The 12,232-nt window shown below is 47.4% G+C and overlaps 1 non-coding gene across 1 annotated transcript; it reads right to left on the reverse strand.

The window, feature by feature from the left end:
• Positions 1-953: 953 nt before the first annotated feature.
• LOC134738500 (small nucleolar RNA U13) lies at positions 954-1,053 on the reverse strand. The gene has a single exon (XR_010124222.1). It is a non-coding gene; the product is annotated as a small nucleolar RNA U13 (small nucleolar RNA).
• Between the last annotated feature and the right edge of the window lie 11,179 nt (positions 1,054-12,232).

The following is a 12,232-nucleotide window of genomic DNA, read 5'->3' on the forward strand; positions in this document are numbered from 1 at the left end:
AATGACCACTTCGATACAGGTGGTTGATGGCACAGGTCATTTCTGTGTCCCTGATGATTTTCTGTGTGGTTGTTCTAACAATTGTTGGGAGAGGGGCCTCAAGTTCTAAGACTTATACTTTGAGATTCCTCTGTTTGTCCCTTCACCTCCATTAGTTTCTGCTTCACATCTGTGCAGGTGTGGTATTTGGTGCACAATTAGCATACATAATTAGTATTGGTATATATTCCTTTTAGGTTATTTTAAACATAATTGTATAAAGTCCCCTTCTGTATTTGGTAATTTTACCTGCTCTTAAGTCTACTTTTTCTGATATCAATATAGCAACTCCTGCTTTCTTTTCATTAATGATTGCATGACATTTCTTTCCCCATGCTTTTACTTTCAACCCGTATATGTCATGATATTTGAAGTAAGCATTTTGTAAATTACATAAAATTGGGTCATGTATTTAAACCTACTCTTCAAATATCTGTGTCTTAATTAGTGTGTTAGTCTGCTTACCCTTTATGTAATTATTGTTATGTTAGAGATTAAGTATGGCATTTTTTGTCTGTTTTCTGGTTCTTTTATTTTTTTGTTCTGCTTTTCATTTCTCTTTTTTTTCTACATTCTATGGCAAGAAGCAATTTTTAACATTACTTTTTGGCCCATTTTTATATCTGTGTTTTTCTTTCATCTTCTTAGAGTGATCACTCTAGATATTACAATCTATATACATATAAATTATATATAAATAATATATATAGTATAGAATATATAAAATCACAGGCTAGTGACATCATCACGTGACCAGTTTGATTACAACATATAAACATTTTCTCCATTTTGGTTCTATATTGCGTTCCCAATACATAACACAGCTGTCTTAAATATCATCCCAACAGATGTTTAGAATCACATCAGAACCACTTTAACCATCAATGAGTATTTATTCATTTTCTTTAAGTTCATGTCAGGTGGATAATGTGCTAATGTAACAGGGTTGGAGGGTGACACATCTCACATGTGTGCATGAGTGCCCGATCATCATGCTTATGAGCTAAAAAGGATCGTATTTTTTTGCTGCTGTATTTTTCTTCCTTCAGGGTCATATTAATTATCTAGGCTTCATAACAAAGCACCAAACTGGATGGCTCGAAACAGGAGAAGTGCATGTCTGTTAGATGTAGAAGCCAGGAGTCCAAAGTCAAGGTGCCAGGAGTCCAAAGTCAAGGTGCCAGGAAGAAACATCTTCCCTGAAGCCCGTAGGTGAGAATCCCTTCTGGCACCCCCGGCTTCTGATGTTGGGTATCGATCCCTGGCATGCCTTGATGATGCCAATGTTAGCTTCTGTTGTCACCTGGTGTCCTCCCTGTTTGTCAGCTGTGCCGTTGTAGCATTGCTGGAGTTATCACTGACACTGGCTGCCTGTTACGATTCTTCTTTAGCTATGAAGTCTCTCATGGGCCACTGAATTCCCTCTACCAAGGAAACTGAGCAAGTCTCTTTGCTGATAGCGTGGTGGCTTCAAAGCCCACCAGAGCAGCGTTCCGGGTGAGGGAGGGCCTGAGAGCTTCTCTCCTCTCCCCTGGGGACAGTGAAGTGCCCTGCACCACCGCCGCCTGCCCTCTGTGACCCGGGCACAGCCACCCTCACATCATGAACCCCTGCCCTGCACCGACACCGCCTGCCCTCTCTGTCTGGGCACAGCCACCCTCACATCGTGAACCCCTGCCCTGCACTGCCGCTGCCTGCCCTCTGTGACCCGGGCAGAGCCACCTTCACATCGTGAACCCCTGCCCTGCCCTGGAGACGCAGACACAGGAGTGGTCCACAGCGGTACCCTCATCCTAGGTTTTGCTCTCTGCAGTTTCAGCCGCCTGAGGTCAACGGCAACTTCAGGAATAAATGTTTCACGAGTTTAAATCATGCCCTGCTCTAAGGAGCCTGGTGAAGTTGGCCCCAATGTGAATAATCCCCTCATCCAGCATATTCAGCCATCTGGGCGACCTGCCCATTAGTCATGGACACTGCCTGCTGCTGAGGCCGGACCACAAACACCATCATGGCATGAGGACCTGGGACTACCACAGAGGGAAAGGTGTCACATGGCCCATGGCTGCAGAGGGCATGAAGACCCAGGGCAGGACAGAGGGAAAGGTGCCACATGGCCTATGGCTGCAGAAAGTGTGAGAGTGGGAGGACCTAGGCCCCTGCAGAGGGAAAGGTGTCACATGACCCATGGCTGCAGAGGGTGCCAGGGACCGGGGTCCACCGCAGAGGGAAAGGTGTCATGTGGCCCACGGCTCAGCGTGTGTCACTCACCTCTCTCATGAGGTGGGCATGTGAGCATCTCAAGAAGGGGCCTGCCATACAATGAGATATTTTCAGAGAGAGAGAAACCACATTCACATAACTTGTATTACAATATTTTATTATATTTCTATGTTACTATTAGTTTTGTTGTTAGTCTGTTATTGTGCCCACTTTGTATTTAAACTCAATCATAGATCTGTGTTTCCAGGAAGCAGCATGGTCTAAGTTGGTGCCACTCGAGGTTCTAGGCACCCGCTTGGATGTTGGAGCAGATTCCAACCACAAGGGAGATGCTGTGCTTGGAGCATTGCAGGCTTTCTGCCTGTTCCTTCTCTCACTGTGAGGCCCCGGCATGGCTGTGGAAACCTAATGTTTCTTGGTGCTCCTGACGCAGAGTAATTTATGTTTTACTGGTGTCCTCGTTCCTGCCCAGATCTGTCACACAGCCATCATTCACAGCAAGATCCCAACCCAACGAGAAATGTGAAAACCCCAGAACGCCCTGCGGCCTCCGATAACTCACTCCCAATTTGCAATTCTTTCATGAGGGCTGCAGGCTATCAGGAGGGAGAAAAATAGAATAAAGCCCAATCAAAAACGATGAATTAACAAGTAAGAGATAATTAAAATGGGCTGGTTTAAACTTAATTAACATGCAAATAAAATTCATTGAGGTTGATATCTTGCTTCGTTATGAGCTCTGGGAAAATAGAGACTTAAAATGATTTCTGCTGAGGCGGACCCTGATCCTTGAACCACTCGGTCTGATGACCTTGCCAGGCCAGTGACGAGCCCAGACAAGTGCCTGTTCTTAAATTTACACAGAAGCACGGAGGATAAACTTAGTGATTTCAATATGTTATCCCCTTTCATTGTATAAGCCGTGAAAACTTTGAGAGTAATTGATTGAAGCATAGATTTTTCTTATTTACAAAAAAAAATTGTGTTTCTCCTAAATAAGTACAATATTTAGGACTCAAATAAGAATGAACACTGTATTTTCCTAAACTATTTCTCCTTTTGTTGTGTTTTAGTGGCACAAAAATATCCCTTTTATTTGCTGTGACATTGTGGATAAGCCCAGTTGGCCGTAGAACACGGCTGTAATTGCATCTCGCTTTGGGTTCAGGGATAAAGCTAATCCACTTAGAGACAGATATTAGAAATTCAGATGTAATATGGCTCAAATAAATCTCATTTGAAGTAAAAGAAAGACTGCCAAATTAAGCATGCACGGAATAGCTCCTTTGAGTGCGTTCTGAGCAGAGAATGGCACCAGGTCAGCATTGTGGCTGTGATCCTGTGGGCCAGGCTCAGGTGTGAAGGCAGGGCGGGCTCAGGTGTGAAGGCAGGGCGGGCTCAGGTGTGAAGGCGGGGCGGGCACAGGTGTGGAGGTGGGGCTGCCAGAGGGAGTGGTGAGGAGGCAACAGCAAGGGTGTGGGGGATGGGGGAGGGCTGGGGAGCACCACTGCAGGGCAAGGGGTCCTGGGCGTGGGGCTCACAGAGGAGTTCGGCCTCCCTGGATGCTGTCCTTTAAGGGGCCCAGTCCTGTGGGGGCAGCTCCCTGGGACGAAACATCAGATGGGGCCCATGATGAACCGAGGCCAGGACACCTGTGAGTGGAGGGGAAGCAGAGGCTCCAGGAGAGCAGGAGTCCACGGAGGCTCCTGCTGCTGTCCCAGCCCGAGTCTACCTGCTGGGGTCCCAGCCTGAGTCCAGGGAGGCCCCTGCTTCTGCTGAGAACCTTTTGTGTGGGGGAAGCCGTGGGATCCCTGACCACCTGTCCCATGAGGCAGTCACAGTGGGAGGCCAACCCCAGCACGCAGCCACGACCCACGGCGAGATACTTCTCATGGGAACCCGGGACTCCCCTTCCTACCTGGTATCCAACATGAATGCCAGAGACTTCTGTGTTCACACAGTGCATGCCACCTCTTCACCAAGGCCCCCTTATATAGTGAAATAATTTTTAAGTTGTAATTTTAAAATATCAAATGACAAGGTGTCATCACATGTGTGGCACATCTGTACAGTAATAAGCACTTTGGAAACATCATCATTTATCTACCAGTGTGCCTATATTAAAAGAGTAAAATACCAAATCATTGTGTATAAATTATATCTTTTTGTGTCACCCAGTATTCACTGCAGTAAATGTGGTCCAGTGTTGAGTACCAGCTCCACACAGATGAGAAGGAAACAGGAGAGTGAACGTGGAATGCAGCCCTAGGATAGTCCCCACATGGCCTGAGGGTCCTCCCTTCATGGCCTTAGGGTCCTGGGTCCTCCTCTTGCAGCACTGGGGTCCTCCCTCCTTGGCCCAGGTTGCACAGGCACCCCCCATGTGAGCAGCGCCGGGCCAGTTGGATCTCCCTGGAATGTGTGCACAAATGCTTTCTCTTGCATTTTGCATTGCAAGAACTGCAGCACTCTCGTCCCTGTCTCTGTAAGTTTTTTACCCCTTTCTTTCTCCAGAGCAACTTGGGGCTCAGATTTGTGCATTTGTCTTTAAGCAGGGGCACACACCGCTCAGCACACTCCCAGAGAAGAAGCCTTGACTATGGGAATAAAATGAGCCCAGAGGGCCACAAATACGGCTTCACATTCGCACTCTTGAGAGAAAGAAGACATTTATTTCGCTTTGTTTTTAATTGGCAAGCATCTTTTAAGCCCACGCTTCTAGCTCTCAGTGGGGGGCAGAGCACTGGCCCACGGAAGATGCCACATCTGCCCCCAGAAGCAGGGTCAGGGCTACCTTGTGTGGCAACAAGGCATGAAGGCTGCCAGTCATCTGACCCGGACACTATCCTGGTATCCAGGAGGGAGGGGCAGTGTCATCTGACCAGGACACTATTTTGGTATCCAGGAGGGAGGGGGCAGTGTCATCTGACCCGGACACTATCCTGGTATCCAGGAAGGAGAGGGCAGTGTCATCTGACCCAGACACTATCCTGGTATCCAGGGGGAAGGGGGCAGCGTCATCTGACCCGGACACTATCCTGGTATCCAGGGGAAGGAGGTAGTGTCATCTGACCCACACATCTTTAAATGAGAGAGAGGAAGACAGAAGAGTCAGGGCTAGAGGGATGGGTAGAGACAAAACTCTGTGGCCATTGCTGGTTTGAAGATGGGGAAGGAACCATAAGCCAAGGAACAGGTGCCTCCAGGCATGGGAAGGAGGAAACAGAGGCTCCCGGGCACCTCCAGAAGGACCCAGCCCTGCCCACAGCTTGACCTTAGTGCCATGAGCCCCACTGCAGACTTTGACCCCCAGAACTGCAAGGGAATGAATCTCAGTTGTTTTAAATCCTCAGCATTTCATGGAATTGGCCACAGCCGCGATGGAAATGACACGGCTTCCAGTTCTGTTCGACTTAAAGAAGAATAACTTGATACTCACAGCTTGTATACCCATAAAATTGAATATGTGTGATAGAAAATACGTTTTCCAAGATAAATAGAACCTGGTATATGCCATGTCCTGTGCGCATTTTCATGTGGAAATGGGCATACTCAGTGCACAGGTACATGCCACCCACACCCTGTCCTGCCCAATCCCCTCCATGGCCCGGTGCAGAGAGAAACCCTCACTGCCGACCTTGGTCTGTGGATAGAACATTTACACGCCATACATTTCTAACAGAAACATTCCTACAAACCTGTTTGAATAATACTCAGAATTTTATTTTCTGCGCATTGGGTAATTTACTCATGACCCCTTAACAAAAGAGATGCTGATCCTTGAAACTGTGTGAGCTCCACCATGAATCAGTAAGAGATGGGAAGTGGACATACCGTCTCTCCGGTTCAGTCTGGCGAAGCTGGGATTGTGGCTGCTGGACAGCTCGGAGGAGCTGCTGAAGGACGACGAGGGTAGGGTGGACACCAGGGGCTCCTCACAGTGATCTGCGGGGAAACACCGCGACAGGTTAGCACCTTGTTATGGCACAGGCTCATACATGACATGCTCATACATGACACACTCATAACACATGCTCATACATGACACACTATAGCACATGCTTATACTGGACATGCTCATACGTGACACGCTTATGCATGACACACTCATAGCACACACTCATACACAACATGCTTATATATGACATGCTCAGGTGTGCACAGCTGTATTCCATCACCAAATGGAAGTGGTGTGTACGTGGTTTGGTGTAAGCCCTGAAGGCACGAGTGAAGAAGGAACGTCCCTGGCCTCCACTCCTGCCACACGGCCGTCTCTCTCCTGCACCTGTGGCCTCATGGAAAATTCCCTAGATCAGCTGACAGAAGACAACTAGACTCGGGCCAGTTTTCCAGATGGTTCTATGCCATGTGCAGGTGTCGCCCAGAAGTGGGGGGGCAGCAGCACCACAGCCCCTGCCCAGGACATCGCTGAGGGCAGTGGGGAGGCAAAATCCCCCCAGTGGTCAGAACTTCAGGCAGTGACCCTGGACTCAGCATCACGGACTCCACCCACCAAGGCTAACCGGCTACAACCACCACTGAGTGCCATCAGCCAGCAGCAGAGGCTAGCACAAAGCTCCGAGGTGGCACCATTCCCCTGGGGTCGGCCAGCTGCCTGGGGCAGGTGGTCACATCCACGGCTTCCATCAGGGGAGCGGCAGCTCCCTGGGGAGCTTTTTTGTCCTGAGTGGAACAGAACTCGGGGGCATGGATTTGCCTTCCCTGTGTGCCACGCTGTGGCCAAAACTGCCATCCCTGACTCAGAAAGCCCCACCCCACCATGGGGTCCACACAGCATTTCTTCTGACCAAGGACCTCCCTGCACAGCCAAAGAAGGGCAGCCGTGAGCCCAGGCTCCTGGAATTCCGAGTTCACCAAGTCCCCACCACCCTGAAGCTGCAGGCTTTATAGGAACGGGGGACGGCCTTCAGAAGTCCAGGTACTGTGCCCACTTGGTGGTGATGCTGGCAGGGCTGGGGTGAGGCTCTCCAGAGGCCACCTCGGCTCCAAATGAGGCTCCAGTACATGGAGCTATTGCCCCTGAGCCAGGGCTCGCTGGGCCAGGAACAACCAGCAAGTGTTTTGGAGTTTCATACAATAACTTCTGTTTGAAGTCAGTTACAGTGCACAGGAATACGTGCTATCGTGTTATTTCCAGAGAGTTAGAGTGCACAGGAATACGTGCTATCGTGTTATTTCCGTAGTTATAGTGCACAGGAATACGTACTAGCGTGTTATTTCCAGGGAGTTAGAGTGCACAGGAATACGTGCTATCATGTTATTTCCGTAGTTATAGTGCACAGGAATCTGTACTAGGGTGTTATTTCCAGAGAGTTACAGAGCACAGGAATACGTGCTATCGTGTTATTTCTGTAGTTATAGTGCACAGGAATATGTGCTAGCGTGTTATTTCCAGAGAGTTATAGTGCACAGGAATACGTGCTAGCGTGTTATTTCCGTAGTTATAGTGCACAGGAATACGTGCTATCATGTTATTTCTGTAGTTATAGTGCACAGGAATACGTGCTATCGTGTTATTTCCAGAGACTTATAGTGCACAGGAATACATGCTAGCGTGTTATTTCCGCAGTTATAGTGCACAGGAATACGTGCTAGCGTGTTATTTCCAGAGAGTTATAGTGCACAGGAATACGTGCTAGCGTGTTATTTCCAGAGTTATAGTGCACAGGAATAAGTGCTATCGTGTTATTTCCATAGTTATAGTGCACAGGAATACGTGCTAGCATGTTATTTCCAGAGAGTTACAGTGCACAGGAATACGTGCTATCATGTTATTTCCAGAGAGTTACAGTGCACAGGAATACGTGCTATCATGCTATTTCCAGAGAGTTGAAGTGCACAGGAATATGTGCTAGCGTGTTACTTCCAGAGAGTTATAGTGCACAGGAATATGTGCTAGCATGTTATTTCTGTAGTTATAGTGCACAGGAATACATGCTATCGTGTTATTTCCATAGTTATAGTGCACAGGAATACGTGCTATCGTGTTATTTCCAGAGACTTATAGTGCACAGGAATACATGCTAGTGTGTTATTTCCATAGTTATAGTGCACAGGAATATGTGCTAGCGTGTTATTTCCAGAGAGTTATAGTGCACAGGAATACACGCTAGTGTGTTATTTCCATAGAGATATAGTGCACAGGAATACATGCTATCATGTTATTTCCATAGAGTTATAGTGCACAGGAGTACGTGCTATCGTGTTACTTCCAGGGAGTTACAGTGCACAGGAATACGTGCTATCGTGTTATTTCCAGAGAGTTGCAGTGCACAGGAATACGTGCTATCGTGTCATTTCTAGAGAGTTACAGTGCACAGGAATATGTGCTAGTGTGTTTTTCCAGAGAGATATAGTGCACAGGAATATGTGCTAATGTGTTATTTCCAGAGAGTTATAGTGCACAGGAATACTTGCTAGCATGTTATTTCTGGAGAGTTGCAAGGTGACTTTTCAAATTGACTTACAAAATCATCCAGCTTTCCAGTTCCATACACTTATTGCTTAATATGAAAGGAGATAGACTGAGATGTCGCTTTGCTGGCTGTAAATAAATATTAAATATGGTGTCAGGTAACATGATTTTCAGTACTGCTGTTACACAGAATATCAAATAAAAATCCTTAAAAATGGGGATACAGGATGGGGAGTGAACGAAGATCTGATGAGGAGTGGGAGCAGTTGAGAGTGGGAAACTGGCCTCCTGTGTGTGGGGACGCTCGTGTCCAGGTGTGAGCAGATGCGGGGAGGTGGGGTCATGGCTGAGGCCCGGACGGTGCAGTGAGCATCACACTCCCAGGCAGAGCCAGTCAGACACTCTTCCCACCAATTTATCAGGCAGCAGCATCTGCCACCATTGCATTATCTAAATAGAAAGAATAAGGAGAGAACCTGCAGCCTCAACTAACCTAACTCTTCCACCTGGGGGATGCTGTGGTGAGGCCGACGCCACATCATGCCCATGTGCTTTTGATCTAAACGCTCTCATGGGTCTGTCTCTGCCATGCTCAGATGCCGTTGGTTCTGCACAGCTGCCGTGGCTGGACGGACCTGACAGTGGCCACCCTGTCCTGCCAAGCCCGTGGGGCCCTTGTCTGAGTGAGCAGCATGGACGCAATTCCTGTTGTTCCACCCCTTCTTGCCCTGCGCAGGCCCAGCAGCCCCAGGCACCTGCCCAGGACCCTCCTAGATCCTGTCTGTTTGGTGGGACCCCAACCCCGTGTTCATGCCTGCTACTTTCTCTAGTCAGAACTTCACCTCTAGCATGACAGCAGATAGCTGTCTCATAAGCCACTGTGTGTGGGTGGCCTGTCACCTGGCATGGCTGTGGCAACAGTGGGCTTGCACAGCAGACATCCAGCCCAGAGTGCAGGGTGCTCGTTGCCCCAGCATCCCTACCCCGATGTGCCAAAAGAGCCTTCTCTCCTGTGATCTCAGCAGACCATTCTCACCAGTGATGCTCATGCTCCCAGGTCCCAGAGGGCCAGCCCCAGGGCCACAGCTGACACTTCATAGATCAGTAGCACAGACTTCTGCCAGCTTCCCAGGCCTCTGTGGGAGCCTCTCTGTTCTCATTCCTGCTCCCTGGGATTGCCTATCTCATCAGCACAAAGTTTCAAAAACAATGTTGCAATAATTGAAAATTAGTTTCCATTTTTGGTGCCATTTAATTGTACATATGTATGCGTGCATGTGTCTGTGTGACGTGCATGTATGCACATGTGACGTGTGTGTCTGCATGTGTGTGAGCATGGCACATAGGTGTGCGTTTGCTTGTGTGTGCATGTCTGCACATGTGTGTGGGCATGGCACATAAGTGTGTTTGTGTGCATGTCTGCACATGTGTGTGAGCATGGCACATAGTTGTGCGTGTGCTTGTGTGTGTGCATGTATGTGTGCCTGCACATAAGTACCTGTCTATAGTGGAGCCACAGAGAACCCTGACACCACATATTCACTCCTTACAGATCTAGAATCAGTTCCTTTTACCAACCACAGCTTTCTTCCCTGAGGCAAAGGCAACAGAATCTAGTTAGAGAAAAGAATTATCAAATAAGTCAATTATTGAATTAGGGTGTATAAAATGTTTTTAAAAATGTTTTTAAAAGATTCAAACTTCAGAATTTCCAGGTGACGATCTTAAAACATTTCTTAGGTTCTAAGTTTGGGGAAAAAATTTTCCTTTCAGAACGAGTTGTATTTTTTATTGAGTCCATAAAAACAAAATTCAACTTGGGGAAAACTACCACATAAAAATTAAAATGTGATGTTTTCTGAGTTTCTCAAGGAAATTAAACCAAAAGTTAGTATTTAAATAGAAGGTCAAATAAGATTTTTAAGTGGAAGCTCTCTGAACATACAGATTGTTCCACTGCTGACCTGTTCAATCCAGAGGGCACCTTGGTCAGAAGACCTGTGCAAAACACACAAAAATAAATTCGAGAATAAATAAAACCTAGACTGACAAAAATGAGCATTTCACTACAAAACAAATTTTTTTTCTTAAATATATACCTATGTGTGTGATGTGGTATGTGTGGTGTGTTTGTGTTATGTATGTATAAATGTGTGTGGTATGGTGTGTGTGTGTGCTGTGTCTCTGTGTATATGTGGGGGTATATGTGTGGTATGCCTCTGTATATGTGGGGGTGCATATGTGTGTGGTGTGTGCATATATGTAAGTGGTATGGTGTGTGTGTGCTGTGTACATGTGGGTGTGTGTGTGCTGTGTCTCTGTATATATGTGGGGGTGTGTGTGTGGTATGGGTTGTATATGTGGGTGTGTGTGTGGTGTGTGTATAAATGTGTGTAGTATGGTATGTGTGTGCTGTGTATATGTGGGTGTGTGTATATGTATAAGTGTGTGCTGTGTATATGTGTGTGCTGTGTCTCTGTGTATGTGTGTGTGTTGTATGTGTGTATGTCTATGTACGTGTGTGTTGTGTGTATAAGTGTGTGGTGTGGTGTGTGGTGCCTATGTGTATTGTGTGTGTATAAATGTGTGCAGTATGGTACGTGTGTGGTATGTGTCTGTGTGTATTGTGTGTTTTGTGTATAAGAGTCCAATGTGGTGTGCAGTATTTCTGTGTTGTGTGTGTGTGTTTAATGTGAGTCCCCACACTCAGCCTATGGGAATAAAAAAATCATAGATCCCCTTGGCTCTAAATATGCCATAGAACAAGTGAAACTGGAATAAAAAACCTAAATATATTTGTTGGGAGTGAGACGCACGACGCGCTGATGTAAATTCCAGAACTGAATGCATCAGCGTGATGTGGAGGAACCGAAACCCTTGCGGCACTGGCCAGAGAGTTCATTGAGCAGCCACTGGAAGCTCCTGGGCTGTAACTGCTCGAGCCAATCACCTTCTCTGCTAACGAGCTCACTCCCAGACCTGCCCTCCACAGAAACAAAACCTAAGTCCACCAAAGACAAAGAATGCTCAATGCAGTGTTATTCATGATGCCTCCGAAATGGAACCCCCAAAGGCTCGTCCAGATTAGAATTTGGAAACAAGCTTTGGTGCCATCACCAACGGGATCCATGTCGAAGTTTTGATGCCTCTATTAAAATGGCACAGGTGAGCCTCAGCCACAGTGTTGGGCAAAATCAGTCAGGCCTGACTGCAAACCCCGCGATTCCCCATACACATGGCCCCAAATAGGAAAGCCATCTTTTTGGTGACGGAAACCAGAATTGCTGTCCCCAAAGGCTCAAGGGGTGCACTTGGCTGCAGGAGACACTCTCAGCTTTGAGTGGACAGGGACACACAGGCCTGTTTGTCAAATTTCCTCAGCTCACCCAAAAACAAAGATATGTTGCTGACGGTACAGGAGACTGGGCCTGGGTGTCCCACCACTTGCCCTGATGTGAAGGGGATAGTGCCTCCATCTCTGAGGGACTCGGGGTGTCCCACCACTGGCCCTGGCATGGAGGGGACAGTGCCTCTGTC

The sequence above is a fragment of the Pongo pygmaeus genome, chromosome 17 (genome assembly GCF_028885625.2).
Source record: "Pongo pygmaeus isolate AG05252 chromosome 17, NHGRI_mPonPyg2-v2.0_pri, whole genome shotgun sequence".
Classification (NCBI taxonomy): domain Eukaryota; kingdom Metazoa; phylum Chordata; class Mammalia; order Primates; family Hominidae; genus Pongo; species Pongo pygmaeus.